We start from the raw sequence: 20,811 nt of genomic DNA, 5'->3' as shown, positions 1-20,811 counted from the left end.
GTGCGGAGCCGCAGCGCGCGACAGGGGCGGGGGAGGCGCGGCCCCGCGGGCGGACGGGCGCGGCGGGCCCCGGGGGCTGGGGAATCCCTGAATCAGTTGGGGGCTCCCCGGTAGGGGTGGGGAAACCAAAGGACCGATTCCGGGGTCGGAGTCCGCGGCTCGGCGCGCGGCGAGTGTGATTTGAATAACAAAAGGTCGCCTCTCCCCGAGCTCCGGCGACCGGAATCGCCCAGCCGGGAGCCAGGCCGCCGGGCCCGCCAAAGTGAGTGTGTGCGTGCGCGTGTGCGTGTTCGGTGGGATCAGTGGGACTCAGGAAGTGCGCGAGGGAGGCGACTGAAAAGGAGGAGGGCTGGGGGGCGACGCGAGCCGACATTCCAGTGGGGGCAGGGGGTCTGCTCGGCCCCTCCCCACTTGGCTTCACTGGACAAAGGCGGAATTCAGAGCCGGTTGTTTGCCTCCCGCGGCTAATCCGGAGGGGACGCCCGGATGAGTCTGGGGTCTGCCAACAGATGGGCGAATGAAGGAAGTGGAACAGGTATCCCCGGAAGGCCCTGAGGTCCCCCGCGAGTGAGCCAGAGCCAGCCCCTCGTAAAGTGAGGGAAACTGGCTTCCAAATGATTATCAGCCCTGAACGCAGAGCTCCTTTCTCTCAAACCAGAATCCCCAGTGTTCCATCCCATCCCCAGTCTTCAATACCTCGTCTGCCCTTAGAGAAATGGGCGGCAGACACTCCTTTCTCTCTGCAGGGGACGCAGCTGGTAGTGGAAAAGGACTGGCAAACGCTCTTTCGGGGCAGTCACCAGAGAAAAGCTGGAGTCCCAAGCCTCTGGTTTCAACACCACAGGCTGCTACAAATCCTCAGATGAGCAGGAAGGTTTTGGGCACAGCCCATTCACCGCAGACATGAGACAACTTATACCAACCTTGTTACAAAGCAGGTGAGAAAACTGGCCCAGAGAAGGGGAGTGATTTGCCCCAGGTCACACCCCTGGCAGGGAATGGCGCAGGAGAAACTTCAATAAGGGCAGGGCAGCCCAAGGCAACAAGAGCTTCTCATGCTGCCAGGAAGCATCCAGCTTCTAAAATCCTTTCCAATGAACAGGTGACGGCATCCATCCACAACCCTGGCCTTCTGGCCCACACCAACGGGCCAAGAAGGCAGCACCGGTAAGTCCCCCAGCTGACCCCAGGTCTGGCGGCTGACTAGGATGGTCCCTTCCCCTTTATTGAGTTCTCAATCGATGAAATGGGGACTGTTTCTCTGCCTGCCTCCTACGGGCATGTGAGAACATCATATAAAAGACGTAAACGCAGACATACAAGGATGTACGGGGCTTTCGTTGTGGTTATTTTCATTTCCTGGCTCTGGAGCCCCGTCAAGGGTCAGCTGCAGGTCCTCTTCAGAACCTTCAGGTTCTCTGGGTCCAGGGATTTCTGTGTAACCCCGAGTCTGGACTGCAGACTGACCCTCCTGCCCCGTCGTAGGGCTGTTCCTGCAAGCCCAGCTCTTGCCCAGCTGTGCCCCAGCCAGGGAAATCAGGAGGACTGCCCTGGTCCGCTCTGGCGTGCTGGGCTCCCACAGTCCCTTCTGCTGACTCCTGTGCACAAGAGTGAACCCAAACACCAGGTTGGAGGGGGCGGGGGCACTCAGGAGGGAAGCTCGCCCAGCTTCCTCATCCTCCAACACTGACCACGGACTGGTGAACCAGCAGGAGTCACCCCATGCAGAAATGAGGTTTAGGTTATCTGCTTGATTACATTTACCACCATCTTTTTTCAAAAAAAAAAAAAAAAAGGATAAATTTTATATGTTGAAAAAGTGTTATGGGCTCTTAGACCTGAGGTTCATCAGTAGGTCAATGTCTCCCAATAGATCTTGGCACCTTGGCTGACAAAGCCCATTTGCTCATTGCTAAAATGGAGAGTGACACCCACTTCCCGTGCAGGTGGTAAGGGGCAAATGAAAGGACTTTCCCACACCTTACCTGTAGTCAGCTGAATAATGGCCCCCAAAGATACCAGGTCCTCATCCCTGGATCCTGTGAACACCATCATGTATGACAAAGACTGTGCAGGAACGATTAAGGATTCTGAGATGGGAAGATGACCCTGCATTATCTGGGTATGTCCTAGATGCAATCACATGTCTCCTTGTAAAAGGGAGATTTGACACACACAGAAGAGGCAAGGCAGTGTACTACCACAGAGGCAGAGATTGGAGTGATATACCACAAGGTAGAACATGCTGGCAGCCACCAAAAGCCAACAGGCAAGGAACAGATTCTAGAAGGAGTGTGGCCCTGTCAACGCCTTGACGGGCCCAGTGATACTGATGATAGACTTCCGGCCTCCAGAACTATCAGAGTATACATTTCTGCTGTTTTAGCCACTAAGTTTATAGTAATTTGTTATATCAGCCACAGGAAGTGACTACAGTGCCCAAAGGTCATTGAGGGCTGGTATCATGGTTACAGACAGGCCCCTTCCTTGCGGCTGCCCTCTCTGTAGGATTTCCTCGGAACTGCTCATGTGACGGCAAAAGGAGAGGCCTGCCAGGAACAGGCCTACTTTCTTGCTCCATTTGGGGGTGTGAGGGTGGGGCTGGGGGTACCCTGGCAAATACATATAAGCGTGTATACGAGGCTTGACAATTAAGTTCACAAACTTGTTGCAACGAAGTCACTCACGTTTTTTGATATCAGAGGGATTATTCATTATGAATTTGTACCAGCTGGACAGTTAACCAAGTTGACTATTTGGAAGTGCTGAAAAGGCTGTGTGAAAAAGTTAGACGACCTGGACTTTTTGCCAACAATTCATGGCTTTCGCATCACGACAATGCACCAGCTCGCACGGCACTGTCTGTGAGGGAGTTTTTAGCCAGTAAACACATAACTGTATTGGAACACCCTCCCTATTCACCTGATCTGGCCCCCAATGACTTCTTTCTTTACCCCAAGATAAAGCAAATATTGAAAGGAAGACATTTTGATGACATTCAGGACATCAAGGGTAATACGACAACAGCTCTGATGGCCATTCCAGAAAAAGAGTTCCAAAATTGCTTTGAGGGGTGGACTAGGTGCTGGTGTCGACGCATAGCTTCCCAAGGGGAGTCCTTTGAAGGTGACCGTAGTGATATTCAGCAATGAGGTATGGAGCACTTTTTCTAGGATGAGTTCGTGAACTTAGTTGTCCCACCTCATATGCATGGATGCACACGTGCACACACATACAAACACAGAGGGGGGCAAACAGCTTTTCTTAAAAGAGCTTGGGCTTCTCTGCTTGGGCTAACCTGTCACCTGCTAGGCCGGCCCAGCACACAGACATCTTTGGGGCCTGCCTTTCCTACCACAGACAGGTTCAGATTTAGAGAACAGGTGATGAGAAGGGGCCTGAGGATCCCCCACTTCACAGTGGGTGTGCCACAAGGGATCCCGGGGTCTCAGGAAACACATTTCTAGCTGAGCAGGTGGGGGGAGAAGCAGTTTGAAACATGTATGATCACCACGAGGCCGTAGGCCAATGGCTAAGGCTGGGGGAGGCTCTTTTGAATAAATCAGACAGAAAGAGAAACTGGGACCAGAAATAAGAATGCTGTGGCCCTGCAGCTGCTACTCTGTCCTTTCTTCACCAGCTCTAGGCCACCGTACCCAACAGCCTACCGGAGGTGTCCCCCCGAGGGGTCTCAGTCTCACAGGCACCTCAGACTCAAGGACTCTAAAGATAAATTTTCTTTTCCCTCTATTTTCACGATCTGTTCTCCCTCCTGTGTTTTCTATCTCAACTAATGGTTCCACCTCCACTTAGTTGCTCAAGCTAGAAACTTCAAAGTCAGCTTTAATTCCGCCATTGACAACCCCCCTCTTCTGCCCCATCTAATGAGGCCTCAGATCCATGCAATTCTTGCTGGCAAATAGCTTCCAATCTGTGTCTTCCCTCCCAATACCAACTGCTCCAGCTCTGGCTAAGACTTTCAATAATAGCCTCCTAACCTCCCTGTGTCCAGTACTTTTCCTGTCTAATTCACCTTACACACATCTAATTGTGACTCCCCACTGGCCCACCCCAGTGGGGACTCACAAACAAATGGGAAGAAACAAACAAACCTCTTTTATGATTCATTACCCGTCAATTTCCTTACTAACTTGGTCTCAGTTCCCTGCGTTCCAGCCTAGTTCCAGCCTGCCTCGCTCGTCCCACCCATTCCCCTCTGCCCCTTCAGTGAGGTCCTGGCCCATCAAACTCCTAAGGACACAGGATGCTCCTGGAATGCCCTTCCTACTTCCTCAGCTTGGAAGATTATTTCTCTCCCTGCAGGACCCATCTCAGATGTCACCTTCTCTGTGAAGCCTTCCCTGACCCATCCAGACACTTGGGAGTCCCTCCTACAATGGAGAGCTCCTGGATGTGGATACAGCCTGCATGACCCTGGGAAGGAATGGTACATGCCCTGGGCTCTCCTGTGAGCTCCCTCAGGTAGAGGCTGGGACTCACTGGCCTTGCATCCGAGTGCCCTGCTCCGACCTTACCAGCCCCAGTGCTCTCTCCAGCCGGAATTCCATACCCACGTCACTGCTCCACCCTTAACATCAACTAAAAAGTATGGAATGGACTCAGGAGGCCTGTAAGGAAGGTGCCCGTGGGCGTGATCTGGTAGCGGGTGACACCTACTGGAGAACTGTGATTCTGCAGCCTAGCCTTATAAATACCACACAGACAGATCCTGGCTGCCAGGCAGGCTCAGGGCTGGGTTTTATCGAGTACTCCAGAGGTTTGAGATTCCATTACTTTCCAGAAACAAAGGTTAAACTAAACAATACTCCCCAAAAAGGGCCTTATATAATGTATGTTACTATGCTACCACTAACAATAAGCATATGCAGAGGACTTACAAGTCCATTATCTCATTTGATCCTTTAAAAATTGGGTAAGGCAGATAGAATGGGTATTGTTGTCACAATACCTATTTTACAGGTGAGGTGCGGTAGAAGAGTGTAAAATTGAAACCTGGGGAAGTCATTGAAGTGGGGAGGGGAGGTCCAAAGGTTTAGCTTTGCCTATAGTGTTTTAATATTTTATAAGGAGAATGAGATGAAATATTATTACTTACATTACAATGATGAATATTAAAAGAGAAAGAAAGTGTAGGCTCAGATCTCAAGTTGAATTCTAGCTCCATTACTTTCTAGATAGGGGCAAGTGCCTTACCCTCTCTGAATTGCAGTTTTCTTAACCTGAAAAGTAGGGCTAGTAAATAGTATATCTCCCAGGGTTGATGTGAGAATTAAGCAAACCAATAGGAGGCTGGTCCCTGGCTTGGCTCAACACACTTGTGTCTCCATTTACCTGGCGGCGAGAGCCTGAAAAGTTCTGGATAATTTTTTTTTTTAAGCTTAAATCACAAGGAAAAAAAAAAAGATAAAAAACCAAGGATAACAGTAGTCATTCTAATTAAAACGACGGTAAATAAGTAGGCTTATAGGGAGAAAAAAGGAATTAAAGCCATTGACCGCACGCAGCTGAATAGCAGAGAACATTAGCTGGTAGCCACTAGCTGAGTGACTGCTACTCTTCCCAAGGGAGGTCCTGCAAACAGAGCCTTGGCTGGCGCGAGTGAGGTCCCAGCATGGCCTGTAATCCTAGTGGCTCCATCACAGACTATTCCCACTGGGCTTTCCTGGGGCAGAGTGGCCTTTTCAGTGAGTCACTTTGACTCCAGTGGGAAAAGCCTTCTGCTGCCTCTCTTTTTGGGGGCATGATTACACTTAAAAGTGGAGGGAAAAAAGCCCTCAAGAAACAGATGAGTTCCTAGACCTAGAGGATCTGCGTCTATCTCAGAGGATCTGCGGGATACAGCATCATGTGGCAAGTGGGGAGGTGGGTGCTCTTGGGGGGAGAGGGGACATTTGTGTCATGCTGTGAATAATAACTGGTAACATTTATTGAGTTCTTACACTGTGCCAGACACTATAGCAAGCACTTTACAAGTTTTATTTCTTTTAATCCCCACAACAACCCTGTACACTAAGTATTACTGTTATCCTTATTTTACAGATAAGGAACCAAGGCCCAGAGAGGTTAAGGGACTTTCCCAGGGCCCCGCAGCTATTAGGCAGGTAATGTGTTCCAGACGCCCCACTTGGAGCCCCTATGCTGGTTCATGCTGAGCCACATTACATAGTGTCCCTGGCACCTGGCACTGCCCTGCCCCTGGGACACCTACGTCCACCAGGGTTAACAGGCAGTTTAAACTATTATTAGTGAGAAATTTTATTTATTGACTTTCTTCATTCTAAAGCCTTGTGAATGAATTGTGAGGACACTGAACTTGGCAGCCTTCTCTTCCCTACCCTGGGTGGTCTGCATAAATTCCCAGAGCCAGACACTGGGCACTTGGACTTCAATCCTATTCCTTCCCCTAGCGCCGTGTGTGCTGCTGTATAGGCTTATCTGCTGTGGGTATGCAAGGCTGGGCCCTAAGAAGTGATTCCTTAAGTAGTTTAAACATTTCCCCTGAACACAGTTTTCATCATTAACACCCTACACAAGCCTGTATTTTAGAGATACCTGCCATTGTTCCAGGTATCCCAAATTCTGCAACTGAGGTTACAAAAAATACAGGCACACTTCGTTTTATGGCGCTTTGCTTTATTGCACTTCACAGACGTTGTGTTTTTTACACATTGAAGGCAAGACCCTCCCCCAGCAAAAAGATTACAACTCACTTTATTGAGATACGCGCTTCACCGTGGTGGTCACATTATCTCCGAGGTGTGCCTCCACTAATTATAAGACACCAGGTAGAAAGAAAATGATTGCATCTTAGGCAGGAAGCTGTCAGCAATGAACAAGATACTAGGATGTGACCAAGAAAGTCCTATAGCCACAGGGGAATGAAATGAAGTAAAAGACATGCAGAGAATGCACTTGGGAGACCCTAGAGTTAAAGTGCTAGAAAAGAGAGTGAACTGCTACGTAGGGACTACACTTCCCACCTCCTCCAGTGATGCTGTAGGTTATGAACAGGTTCAGCTTCCATCTCAACCTTTTCTCAGCCACACCTTTTGGATGGAACCACTGGGAAGTCTTTCTTTTGACCTCTTGGAACATACCTCTAGTTTTATACAGAATCCTAGTTATTTGTTTTCAATATGCAAAATTCATTGTATGGAAACGTCAGTATCCAGGTACTGGTCACATGGTAACAATAAACTGGAGCTGAGCAGCTCGGTTGGGGAAGCCGCAGGTTGGCAGGGACCGTTGGTGGCACACAAGTTCCCCACCTGGATGTTTCTTCTGAGCCCTGGATCTGTTTCTGCCCCAGAAGCCTCATCCTTTGTGGTCCTTAAGTCATCTGATCAGTCCTGGGCTCACTCCACAGCCAGGTGCCTACAGGAACTCCTGCTCCCGTTGATGGGCCACCCCCTCTCCTCACCTAGAGCAGCCACACGTGTTGATATTCACACGACGGCCCAAACAGGAGCATCGGTGGTAATCTCCGTAAATCTCCATTATGAGCATGCACAGGGCTGCCAAATCCCAACACGGGCTCTGACCTGGCCTCTGAGCACCTGCTCCTGATGTGTGATCACAATGACTTGTTGAGCCTGCGTTAAACCTAATCAACACCTGTGCAGTGCTTTCCCCATCACATGGCTCACAGGAGCAAGGAGCTCACCTGCAACGTGCCAGGCGGCAGACTGGACGCTCTGCCTGCGTTGTCCTATCTAAGCCTCCCAGTTCATGGTGCTCGCTCTGTAGATGTGGACACTGAATTATGGAGGGGCTAGTGACTTCCTGAGGTCCCACAGGTAGTGACTGCTTGTCATGCAGGGTGCATGCAGGGTCTCTGGTCCCGCTCCCTGCACAAGAACGCTGGATATGGTGAGGCCAAAAAGGACACCAACAGAGCCATAGATAGGGGAGTCACACCACTATAGTCTCACTGGCGACTGGGTTGGAGAAGCAGGAGCCACACTGTACGCAACCTGCCGTCTACTTCTCTGCCAACCAACCAACCTCACTTGCTAACTACAATCCGCTGTGCAATCCGCCGTGCTAGTTCAGTCACCATCTTCTTGCTAGCCCCCATTTTTCTGCTAGTGTAGCCACGGCAGTTATATTAGTGGCCAGTGGCTCACTGGTTACAGCTGACGGCCAACTAGCCACAGCTGGTGGCCATCCAATCACAGTTGATGGCCATTTACTACCCGAGTGAGCACCTTTCCACGTGAGGCCGAGAGCCTGGAAACGGCACTCCTGGCCCTGTCCCCACACTGCTACAGGTCATCCACCTGCAGATGCCCTGCTTTCCCTCTGTATCCACGGCCCACACTCCGGGGTAAACTTGGGCATGGCAGGGGCTCGGATCACTGTCCACTGATGGTCTGCCAGCCTTCTAGGAACAAGGCCACGGGAGTCATCAGCTGGGACATGTGTGCCCCATGGCACTCTCTGGGCACCAGCTAGGGATGTCAGAGCTGTCCCTGGGGACCCTGAGGAGCTGCAAGATAAATGAGTAATGAGGTGATGTGTGAAGTGCCACCTAGAGCCAGGAAAGGTCAAGTGCTCTGCTATCATCAGGCCTCCTTCAGAACTAAGGGCACCTACGCAGGAGCCCAGGAAGGTGTTGGGGAAGGTCCCCTCCTGTCAGGGAAACAGCCAGAGGTCCAGGCTGCCCCTCTCACTCTGGCACTGAGTGTACATGAGCCTGTGTGCTTTAGCCTCGGTTTTGTCATCTGTGAACCTGGAAATCTAGAATTCTACACCTGCTTACCAGTGGCTCCTGTTGGGAGTTCAGCTGCTGCAGCGGCTAAGCCACCCCAGAAGTGTGCTTGTTCTTCCCTTCAGAGGAAATGGACCACATAAAGGACAGGCAACAGTTTCAAATTGAGAAAACCAGACGTGCTCCCCGACCTCCCAGGCACTTCAGGAGGATGAGACGGGCCAGGCAGTGCAGGGCTGTTGCCAGGCCCCCGCTGACTCATCGCTCAACTGTCCCGGCCCCCATTTAGGAGGTGCCACGGGCACATGGACGTGCCACTATCCCAAGGGTTCCAGGAGAGCAGCTTGTGGTTGGAGCTGTGAATGGAGGCCAGGGCCGGGAAGACCAGGGCATGTGCAGGATGACCGGGCAGCAGGGCTGACCACAAGGGGCAGTGTGACCAAGTGTGGCCAGTGGAACAGGCCAAGTGCATTTGCACCGGAAGCGGACACATCTCACTGAGCAGATTCATGGGGAGTTCCGGCTAGTACACTTAGCCTCTGCCATGTAGGCAACGGAAAGCCAGACAGGCCACCAGATGGGAAGCAAACACGGACTGCGCGCCTCTTCACTTTCGGAGCTCCGGCTGAGGCTGGCTGGAGCACCTGGCAAGGTTGAGAGGAGTCAAACAGTGGAGGGCGGGGCGAGTGGTGCCTCCTACGGTCCTTCCAGCCTGTAGATTCTCTTGCCCACCGGTGTTTGAGGCCAGCCACTGGGAGTGGTTCCTGCGAGGCTCCGGAGGAACTAGACTGGCAGCTGCAGGCGGTCGGGGTGAGCCAGGATGACAGGAGCCGGAATTGGGGCCAGGGCTTCAAGAAGGGAGCAAGGGAAGAGATGAGACTAGCTGCAGGGATGAAGGAGGGGCAGAGGTAGATCTGACCCTGGGGACTAAGAGGAAGTGGAACTGTTAAGGGGAATGAGGACCCTGCTCTCCAGGGCGGTGGGGGGAGGACTGTCGTCTCCACTGCATGAAGTGTGCACTGCTTGGTGACCAGGTGCAGAGGGAGGCCCAGTGGACACACTGCAGCTTGGGAGTCACTTGGGAGTCAAGGGAGCCAGGACAGCCATTTGGGAGGCTCGTTTGGTCCCAAGGCAGAGAACCCAGCTCGGGCCAGGCCCTGGGGAAGGCAGGAGATCTGTCAGCCATTTTGCTGCCAATGGGCTAAGGAGAACTCTTGTTTTTTAAGAACTTTTGGACCTTAAGTTCAACTTTCAAACTGATCCTTCACTATTAATAAAGGACACTTTTAAAAGAAGTCATAGGAAAGCACTTTTTGAATGCTTCTAGCCTTGAAGTGTGGCCTACATCATCATCATCACAGCAGCCCTCAACACTTACTTACTAAGCCCCTGTTACGTAGGACATGGGCACAGGCATGGCAATGCCCACCTCTGAATTTGAGAAACCGGAAGTTAAGAAGCAAAGCAGAGGGTGGAGGAGAATGGAGATGGTTATTGCCAGCGCTGGCTCTCTATCCCAGCTACACACCTGGGAAGCCTGGGCTCCCCCAGAAGATGCCTGTGTACAACAAGACTGGGAACACCTGAAACTACTGCTAGGGCTCAGGAACCCAGGCCCCAGTCCTGGCTGAAGCCCAGGGTGTGGAAGACAGGCAGTGTGGCACTTCCCTTGTCGCTTCTCCGAGCTTCCACCTGGAATTTTCCACCCCTTGGCCAAAGGCTCAATGTAAGCGGGGACCTCTGAACCCTTTGCTCCTGGTAGATTTCTTTTCCCTCTTTTCACTGCCATCACCACCCCCCACATTAAACTGTGGACCCTTTCCACACATTTGATCTCATGGAAGAAAGAAAGAACCAGGCATGGCTGAACTCCACAGAACACCCAGCATAACCCCAGAACCCATGTGATCAACCAGGCTGAGGGAGAAAGGTGGCCTGATCTTAGGATGCCACTTTTAGCTAGAAGTTGCTGGGAAGCAAAGATCTACTGGATTTCTAAAGCCTCTCCAGGCAGGCTGTGGGTGGCCGGAGGGGGTGCGGGGGCCTGTGAGCGGCACCGAGACAGATGGGAGCCACTCAGCCAAGTCCCTGAGTCAGCAGACGGCCGGAAACCTCGGCTCAGAGGCCCAGGCTGCCAGGGCTCTCTGCCCCTGCCCGCCCGGCTCCTCCCTGGAGGCAGGAATTTTGGGCACCTTCAAATGGCCCAGCCTAGAAGCTGCCAGCCTCTCACTTGGAGAGGTTTTTCCACTGCTCCTCCCCTGGTGGACAAGTCCAGGAATCTGTCTCTGCCCAATTTCTAATAAGCAAAGACTTGTCCCAGGGGCGTGGACCAGGGCAGGAGGCATCAACTCAGAGATGTCTATAGTGACCAAGCGCCGGCATTTCCGCTCTGGAGAGGGCGGCAGCCAGGCTAATTCCATGTTATTACAGCCTTACAGGAAGCCAGCCTGGCCCAGCTGTCAACCAGCAGCAATTTATGAGCCTTAGGGGCAGAGGGAGGGAGAAGAGGGAAGAGAAAGGAAAACACAGCCCCCCCCCTCCCCACCAAAAAAAATTGATCCTGAGCTATTTTTAGGTGCTTATTCATCCCACACATTTCTTTTTAAGAGCCAGGACATGGGCTCTGTACAAACACCATTTAGTAGGAGACAGCTGCTCACACAGGCAGAATGGGGCAGGGGGGCACCTATGAGCACTGGGCCCACGTGAGAAGGAGTGAGAGGGTCTTCAAGGACCCTCTTCACAGTAAAAAATACCCCAAGGATTCTGAAGGCAGAGTAAGGAGGCTGAATTAAGAGAGGCTTTTAAATCAGAATCTCCAAGTCCTACCTCCAGCTCTCTTGCTGTATGGCCTTGGGCTGATCATTGGGAGAGTCAGATGAGACCCTGGGCTGGAACCCTGACCACGTGTGGTTTTGGGCAAGTCATTCAAACTCTATGCCTCCATTTCCCCATCTACAAACACATGGCTAGTTAATGTACGTAAAACACTAGAAAACTGCCTGGTATACCTAGTTGTATGTAAGAGTTAGCAATCATTTCTATTCTAGTACCATACATATGTTAATTATTACTATCAGTAATAATAATCATTTAAAACAGTATATTGGAGTAGGATAGAACAGGAAGCCACAGAAGGCCTGAGATGGAAAAGAGGTCAGGTTACAGAATGTTGTATTTACAACCCAAGAGCTGTCAAGGATGAGTGTAAAGAGGCTTTACCTCTGTTTAGGTGTGACTGCTGAGACAGTTTCTCCTCCTGTAAATGGGTTATATCCACTCTTAGGGTGTTAAAGGGGTTAATGCAAACGGAAGCCCCCCGCATGGCTCACAGGAGGTCTCAAAGTGCTAGTTGATTCTGAAATCACCTATCCAGGTGTGATGACTAATCTTGCCAGCGTGACTGGAGGGGCCCAGCTATTTGACTTCACATTATTTCTGGGTGTGTCTGGGAAGGTGTTTCTGGATGAGATTAGCATTTGAAGGGGTGGACTGAGTACAGAAGATGGCTCTCCCCAACGTGCTGAGGGCCTGAATAGAACCAGGTGGAAGAAAGGAGAATTTGATGCTTTTCCTGCCTGATGGCTTGAGCTGGAACATCAGTCTTCTTCTCGGCCTGGGATTTACACTGCTGTGGTTCTCAGGCCTTTGGACTTGGACTGAATTACACTTTACTGGGGTCTCTAGCTCGCACATGGCATTGTGAGCCAGTTCCCTATAATCCATCAGTCTGTGTGTGTGTGTGTGTGTGTGTGTGTGTGTGCGTGCATGGAAGCACACGCATATTGCCTTCTGTGTCTCTGGTTGCCCACTGAATCAGAGCCAGACCACTCTAGAATCTGGCCTTTCTGTGCCAGCCATCACCCTTCTTTGCATGGGCCACCCTCTACCCACCACCTCCCTAACACCTGCCTGACTCCCTGGCTGCTCCTTCTGCCCTTGACACCCTCTACATGTTAACCCAGCCTTTACTGACCTCTCCCTTCTAGTTCCATCCATAGACCTTTATAGAATGTCTACTGTATGCACAATACCGAGCTAAGTGCTGCGACTACTGAGACAAATAAAACCAGGCTCTCAGACTTCAGATAATTTCCAGACAATGTGGAGGTTATCTGTACAAGACAGTGCAGGTACCCAGGGAGCACCAGGGAGGGGCTGGGGGCGGCTGAGGAAAGGGCAGCAGGCCAAGGACATCTTCCTGCAGGAAGTGACAAAGGTGTTCCAATCAGGAGTGCGCACGCACGTGCAGGGAGGGGAGATTCAGCAGGGCTCCTGCAGGGGAGGCACCTGGAGAGGAGCCGGGATTTCCGAATCTCTCACTGCCTGCCCCCATCTTAGAGCCGGCCCCTGGTCAAAGTGGTCTGAAGCCCCCTCTTTCCATGCCTCTTCACCTCCCTCAGGGCTGCTCCTGCCCCTCTGAAATCCTTCCAGGCTGAGCATCCAGCCGGCCTCAGCAGAGACCCTGGAGCCAGGGTCCACTTCTGTCATGGCATCCTGGGCTTAGGTGGTGAGACGCTGGGGACAGCAGTCTCCTCATCTTCAGATTCCCCGTCTGCCACCTCAGGCATCATTCAAAAACAGGCATGTCCTTCCCTCCTTAAAAACCCCAAGAGATCCCCACCCACAGCTTTCAAGGGGGATGCCAAGGGTCTACCTCTGGCTGCTGTCCCTCTGGCCGCATCCCAGGTCACTCCTGCCACAGGCCCCTTACATGAGTCGACCCTTCTCTCTATAAGGCTGCCCGTCCCTTTCTCTGTTTCTCTTTCCCTGGCAGAGTAACAAACACAGGCTTATTACCTCTTCTGTGAAGTCTTCCTGGGCAAGCTGTCTTCCCACAGCACTTTTTGCATATCTTTAGCTCTGGTGTGATAACTTGGGCTGGCTGACCTTTTGAGGGCAGGGACCTGGTCTCATTCCAAGACCAGCCCACGGCAAGTAGCTCTCCCAAACTTCAGGTGAAGCCCTTGAAGCATATGCACAGGAAAACTTCAGCCATTTCTAAATGTACTGGCATCACTAGAGGTAAAAAATGGCAATAGTATGTAGGCGAAGTTTATTTCGTGTTCAGGAGAAAGGATTGGTAAATAAATCATACAGGTCAATTGCATTCATTGCCATACTGGATTTGAGTAATAAAGGTTTGGGAAAAATCAAACTGTGAACTCATGAAGCTGAGGAATTCCTGCCACTCCTCCAGGCTGGGGGCACCTCTGCTCTGAGAACACCACTGGCCATGAAACACTGTTTGCCCACAACTGTCAGACCCCACACACGTCAGGCCTCACACACACACACTAGTGCAATCTGAGGCATCTTACTCTCTATGAGCCACCGTTTCTCTGTCCATAAAATGATTGTAAAAAATTGCTCTTACAAGAGGTTATTATAAGGATCAAGTGCAAAATAACATGTAAAAGTACTTAGGAAATTATCAGTACCCATAAAATGTTCTGAGCTTCAAAAGGGTCCCTTTATTATTAAGGTTATTAATCATTAATAAAATACGTCCTTGGTGGGTCTAACAGGTTTTATTACATAGAGTCTCTTGCCAGTTCTTGCCCGTCAACCTGGCTGCTTCTCCCTTTGCCTGGCTCCTAGGATCTGGCTGAACTAGTGTCCTGGTAAGAACAAGGATTCTGCTTCTACCATGCATAGCTGTGTGACCTAGACTGAAGTTCTTACTCTCACCCCTGCGCCTGTTTTCCAGAGATGATAAGGGTTGTGGAGAGGATTAAATGAGATGATTGACAGCCAGTGTATGGGATGTGTGCTCAGTGGCCACCTAGGAGGTCTCCAGGGAGTGAGGGGCAGGCTCAGTGACCAAACCAGATAAGCAGACCTCTGTCTCCCAGTGGGGCCAAAGTGGGTACCATTCCTAGTTAGAGCTGGTGTTGCCGAGAGCCTGGTGACAGTCCCCCCATGCACCCCTAACTCCTGCAAGAAGAGGCATAGAGGCCACGGCTCTAATTTCTTCGGGGGTAGCAATGGCTGGGTGGGTGAGTGTGGGTTATCTAAATCTTTTCTCTTTCCTCTTCACACAGAAACCCCAAAAAGTTTCCCCTCATGGAGTTTCAGGATGCTTGACTTGCAAAGTACCTGGACTATTCTTCGTTCTACATTTTAAAATCCATTTTCTCCTTAAAGTTGGAAGCACCTCCTTAAAATACAAGCTCTCCACCAGTATTTCTCGCTATGCTTTTAAAAAGTCCAGAGTTGGTGCCAAAAGAATGGGAAGGAGTTGAGTCTATTGGGACTTGTTCTTGGACCGCTGAGCTGTCGAGGAGGCCAGGGCCTTTTTCTCTTTCTTGTTCACGGCTGAATCCCAGCCTCCAGGACAGTGCCTGGCACTCAATTAATCGTGATTGAGTGTATGAATGAGTGCGTGCAAGAAATCATTTAAGGATGTGCCTATTCTGAGTTCTGGGACACACGTGGGACTCTGCAATCCCTACGTCGGTGGGCGCCTCTGGCTTTAGCAAGGGGCTTTCACACCCACATCTCATGTCTCAACACCCTGTGAAGCAGCAGGAGTGCTCACCTTTTACAGATGAGCTGAGACAGAGAATCAAAGGGCTCATCTAGGAAACAGCACTCAGTCCCTCGTTGGACTCGTTCCCCAGTATTATGGCTGCAGGCTCTTTCCACGGCGCACTGCTTCCTGCTGTCCTGTTGCACCGTCAGGCACAATCTCAATCTTCCCGTGGTCTGGAATTCATCTATCCATCCACCCACCCAACCAGTCCAACCTTCACTTGATACCACCATGGCTCCAGGGGGACGGGGAATGTACGCAGGTGAATGCAAAACTGGAGGAAGACAGGTGTCGGGACTGCTCTTTGTACTAACGATGATGGAGGTCAAACCTCTCCTCTGTGGAAAAGAGTTTGGCAGCTCCACAAAAAGACACAGAATTACCAGATGACTCAACAATTCCACTCCGGGGTAAATACCCAAGAGAATTCAAAACAGGGACTCAAACAGATAATTTGTACACCCGTGTTCATTATTCATAAGCAAAAGGTGGAAACAACCCAAGTGTCTATGAACAGATGAATGGATAAGCAAAATGTAGTATATAGATAACAGACTGCTATTCAACTATAAAAAGAAATAAAGTTCTGATAGCATGATTCACTGTGGATGACACTTGACAACATTATGCTAAGTGAAATAAGCCAGATGCAAAACGAAAAATATCGTATAGTTCCACTTACACGAACTATCTATAATATGCAAATTCACAGACAGAATAGATTACCAGGGGATGGGGTGGGATGGGGACAGGGAGCGATTGCTTAAAGGTACAGAGTTTCTGAGGGGCTGATGAAAAATTCTGGAAACAGTGGTGATTGTTGTACAACATTATGAATGTGATTAATGCCACCGAGTACAGTTAAAAATGGTTAAATTGGGAATTTTTACGTTACATATATTTTTCCACAATGTTTTTGAAAAGCACAAACACACACAAAACATGAGAGCAATATTATAGGAGTAGATAGATATACGGATCAGTGGAAATAGAACAGCAAGTCTAAAAACAAAGCAAACTATTCAAGTGGTACCGACACAATGGAAAGAAGTTCTCATGGTGGGTAAGGGGAGCCAAATGTAAAAAAGCAAAACTAAAAACTTAGAATAAACACAGAACAATCTGTTTATAACTTTAGCAATGAGAAGAGCTTCTTATGTAAGATACAAAATGATGACACCGTAAAGGAAAACGCTTTTCCTGTGGCAGGACGGTCTTTGAACTGGACCATCTATCAGGATCTAATAAAATTTCAAATACTCATCTTCTCAGCCCCGGGCATCTGTCCTAGAGAAATCCTCCCATAAGCCATGATCGAAGGCAGTCCCTGAAGCATTGTTCCTAAGGAAAAAGTGAAAATCACTTAAATGTTCCCACAATAGCAGAAAGTTGAAAGAAACTAGGGCACTCTAATTCTAAGGAATACTACGCAGAAGTTAAAAAGAATGAGGTTGATCTAAAAATGCTGACAGAGAAAAATCTCAAAGAAAAAAGAAAGGCACCCTGGATCACTCCAAATGGATTTGCCAGCTGGCTTACCAGCCTCTTGCGCATTTTCAAAGGCTACTGCCGGTGGAATACACATCTGCCCGACTCCACAACAACTGCATTATGCGATGCCATTTGAAGAGCTGCTAGACCTGAGAGGAGGGCTTGGGATGTCCTACCTCAGCAGAGAAACTCAAGGAGGGAGAGTTAGAAGGGGGCAGCTGGGTAGTGGGGGGCGCCAAGGGAGGGAAGGAGGCAGGGAGAAAAACCCGAGCAAAACAGCAGGAGAGGAAGCTAAGGCAGGACTGTGTGAAGGAAGATCAAAGGGGCTATACCAAGTGCTGTAAAATTCCAATCACTGGCCAGTCATTTGCGGGCAGAGACACCTCAAGTGATACCAACGCGTCGTCAGAAGCCGCTTTAGGTAATTTAGGTCATTTGGTCTCCTCCTACTTCTGGCCAGTCCCAGGGCTGAAACTGTAGATCATTCGTGGAGGGTCCTGTGTTATGTCAAACTAGGGCAGCCATGCACATGGCTTCCCCGCAGATCTGGAAGTCTGCATAAACGCCTGCCTTTTGGGGGCGGCCGGGTAGGCCGGTTGGTTAGTGCGGTGCTCTTAACAACAAGGTTGCCGGTTCGATCCCCACATAGGCCACTGTGAGCTGCGCCCTCCACAACTAGATTGAAACAACTACTTGACTTGGAGCTGATGGGTCCTGGAAAAACACACTTAAAATAAGTTTTTTTTGAAAAAATGCTTGGCTTTGGTCTCACTGAGTGTCCTCCTGTCCCCATGCTGGTGTCCACCCCACTCCACTTCTTCCCATCTCCTTCCCACCTCAAGAAGGGAAGGAGACCTGCATCTCTGAGCATCCATTGTCATATTTCATCCTCACAATCACTGTAATTAGAAAGGTAAGCAATGTGCCCAAGGTCACCCAGGCATCAAAAGCGCAGGTTATGTGTCTGGTGCCATTTGGGAAACAGCTTCCACAGAGTAAGTCAGGCCTAAGTCAGACTGCGTGACATTGAGCGACTGGTGAGGGGGCAAGAGGGAGGTAGGGAAGTGGACTTCTATTTGGAAAAGGCTGGTGGTGAAGGACAGAGAATCCCCGGAATGGAAAGTCCAGAGGCGGCGGAAGGATGTTTAAGGATGGGGAAGATTTGCACATGCTCACAGGCAGACGGGATGGGATGGGTAGGAAATGCAGCAGGCGAGAGACGACGGAGCGAGGTCTGTGAGGAGCAGATGGGCTCAAGGGCACAAGTGGGTGGGTGGGTGAGCCACAGTCGGGAGGCGGGCAGGGGGAAGGATATTCAAGGACGTCGTGGTGGATGAAATCTGAAAAGGAGGGGTGGGCCACACTGGAGGGGCTCCAGCTTTTCAATAAAGCAAAGTTATGTCCAGAGAGGAAGAAAGGACAGGGAAGGATGAACCAAGAGAAAAATGGCATCCTGGAAGCTAAGGTGGGCAAGCGGTTTTCAGGGAGTAAGTGGTGGGTGGTGAGGAAGAGGAGGCCATGGTATTGACTCTTCTTTCAAGAGTGTGAAAGGAAAGAACAGAGGGAGGCACCTGAGGAAAAAGTCGGGTAGGACAGAGGGTTTTAAAGGTGGGGGGCGGGCACGTGGACATATTTATAGGATGAAAGGATGGATAGGAGAGGGAATTACTGAAGACACAGAGAGAATGGGGGCAATGACAGAGCAACATCTCGGGGACACCAGCACAGCAGGCCAAGCTCCCACGGCATCCTGCAGCCTCACCACACGGGCAACCCACACTGAGGCTTCCTCAGTGAAAACCCCCACATGAACTGCCGCAAAGCCACGCGTGCCAACCCGGTATTGCAGGCCTGTCAATTTTGTATGTAACTACAGGAAGTTACACGTATCCTAATTACATTTTATAAATTGTCTTTATGACTACCTGCTCTGGTATAAGGACCAAGGAAACATTAAACTCAGTCTGTGGTTTGCCAAGTTCCTTTTCGGTGCAGGTATGTGCCAGGCCATGTGAAGAACAATATACAGTCCTTGCTCTCAAGATGCTGATAAGTGTAGTGCGGAGGCAAACATGATAATACGTCATTTTAAGGCAGTTTCCATATCACAGGAGGTGCTCTGAAGGAAGGAAGTGGGACCTGTCCCATTACCCTAGAATTAACTGAAGGAACCCAAAGCTGGGGCCCAAGTGGTGGTGTGTGTTCCACTTCTTGAGTCAGACAGCTCCCAACTAGCTTCCGAAGAGGCAACCAGGCCACCAGATGGCTCAGCGAAGCTCTTAGGTTGTACAGGATGCTAAGACTGCCCAGAGCGGGGAATCACTTACCCAGCCGCGCCTCAGGACGATGGGGCCTGAACTGAGTTGTGGAAGATGAGCAGTCTTGGCCCCAGTGAAGTAGGGCAGCAAGTATGTTCTTGGAAGAAGTGGGGTAGTTGTGGGACGTAAAGTCCAAGGTAAGGAATGCTGGCAGATGGGTCTGGAGCGGGGCGATCAAGGGTCATGGAGGAGAGAACCTTGAATGACAAGACTGTCCTGAAAGTCTGTCACTCACATAGGATGGGGAAGCTTTTCCAAATAATAGGTGCTCCCTCCAACCAGGGGGTTCCTGACACACCGCTCTTACCCCAAAACGATAGCAGATGAGACTGACCGATGGAGGAGGCAGGTGGTCAATGAAGGGTGTTTGGCAGGTGACACAAGCAGGTCATGGAGGACAGCTCTGAGGGTGGCCAGCTTGAAAGCAGGGACCGGTGAGGTCCCAGCATGAAATGACGAGGCCTGACACTGAGCAGCGAAAGAGAAAAGGAGAAGAGTCCGGCCATATCTGGACGGTAAAACCCAGCAGGACGTGGTAATGGACGGGCTAAGAGTGCAACACTGGTAAGGCAGGTTGACTTCTAGTTTTCTGACTCGGGTCATTAATGGAGCAACGGTCCTACCAAGGCAAGGTGGGATGGGATGGGATCCAAGCATGAGGCCGTGTTGGCTTCAGACGGGAAGAGACAGCTTCCACTTTACCAGGTGGGAGGTGGAGAGGACGGGGTTGAGTGCAAATGTATTTAGAGGTCCTATGGCAGGAAGCAGAGAGCATTTGCACCTGGTGACTTTGGTTTTCTGTGTGAAGTAGAAGACATGCAATCAAGGAGGCATGGAATTGGAGCTCTGAGGAGCGGGAAGACCTGAAACAGTCACTGGTGAGAAAGGGGTCACAGAGCAGAGTTGGAGGTCCAGGGGCATGTGGAGGCCATTTTCTTTTGACTGTGTTTACGGTATCTTTTCTTGTTACTAACGCTTTTAATTTTTACGTAGCCAAATCTATCAGCTTTTCCTTTATAGCTTCTAGGCTTCATGGCATGCTTTAAAAAGCCTTGCCTCATGTGGCAGTTTAAAACAAACAGAAGAAGACAGGGTCATATACACTAATGTAAACAATACCCAAGATATATATTCTTAAGTGAAATGGGACAGCAAGTCTATTGATATGGATCAATGATACACTTGCTGTGTCAGGAAGATTCTACAGAGACTATAAAGGGGCTGCTTCTGGAGAGGTGACTGGTTGGAGTGGATGTTATGGAAGTCACAGGGCAAAGAGTCAGAAGATGTAAGCAGGATATACGAAAGACACGGACCCTGCTGGCCAACGGGAGAGGGAGCAGGTGAGTTAGAGACACAGAGCAGTTCCTGATCCCAAGAACAGAAATCACCTGGGATCAAAGGAGAGTACACAGTACATAGGATTGACCATATTTTGTACTAAAGTTTCTAATGAACCTATTTTGTTCTGAGGCACATAAAGGGTAAGTAGCCTTCACAAGGGCACACAGCTAACAGGGCGTTGCCTTCTGGCTCTGGGGCCTAATGAACCTTCACCGTTATGCTACATCATACTAAGTGCAAAGGTAGGACACAAAACTGTTTATAGTATGAGCACAACTTTGTAAAAAAAAAAAAAGATAAATATATGTGTGTGTGTATATATACATATATGTGTGTATGTGTGTGTATATGTACATACGCGGTCTGACAATTAAGTTTGTGAACTCATCCTA

At 50.1% G+C, this 20,811-nt stretch overlaps 1 protein-coding gene and 1 long non-coding RNA gene across 3 annotated transcripts in view; one reads left to right on the top strand and one right to left on the bottom strand.

Annotated features, from left to right (window-relative positions):
• HIP1 (huntingtin interacting protein 1) overlaps window positions 1–20,811 on the bottom strand; it is a 142,702-nt gene that overhangs the window by 78,831 nt on the left and 43,060 nt on the right. The window lies entirely within an intron of this gene.
• On the top strand, window positions 40–5,809 carry LOC117024673 (uncharacterized). The gene is made up of 3 exons (XR_004423488.1): window positions 40–262; window positions 747–938; window positions 4,324–5,809. It is a non-coding gene; the product is annotated as an uncharacterized LOC117024673 (long non-coding RNA).

The sequence above is a fragment of the Rhinolophus ferrumequinum genome, chromosome 7, assembly GCF_004115265.2.
Source record: "Rhinolophus ferrumequinum isolate MPI-CBG mRhiFer1 chromosome 7, mRhiFer1_v1.p, whole genome shotgun sequence".
In the NCBI taxonomy this organism is placed as follows: Eukaryota; Metazoa; Chordata; class Mammalia; order Chiroptera; family Rhinolophidae; genus Rhinolophus; species Rhinolophus ferrumequinum.
The sequence above is the reverse complement of the archived record's forward strand: the minus strand, read 5'-3'. Positions and strand labels throughout refer to the sequence as shown.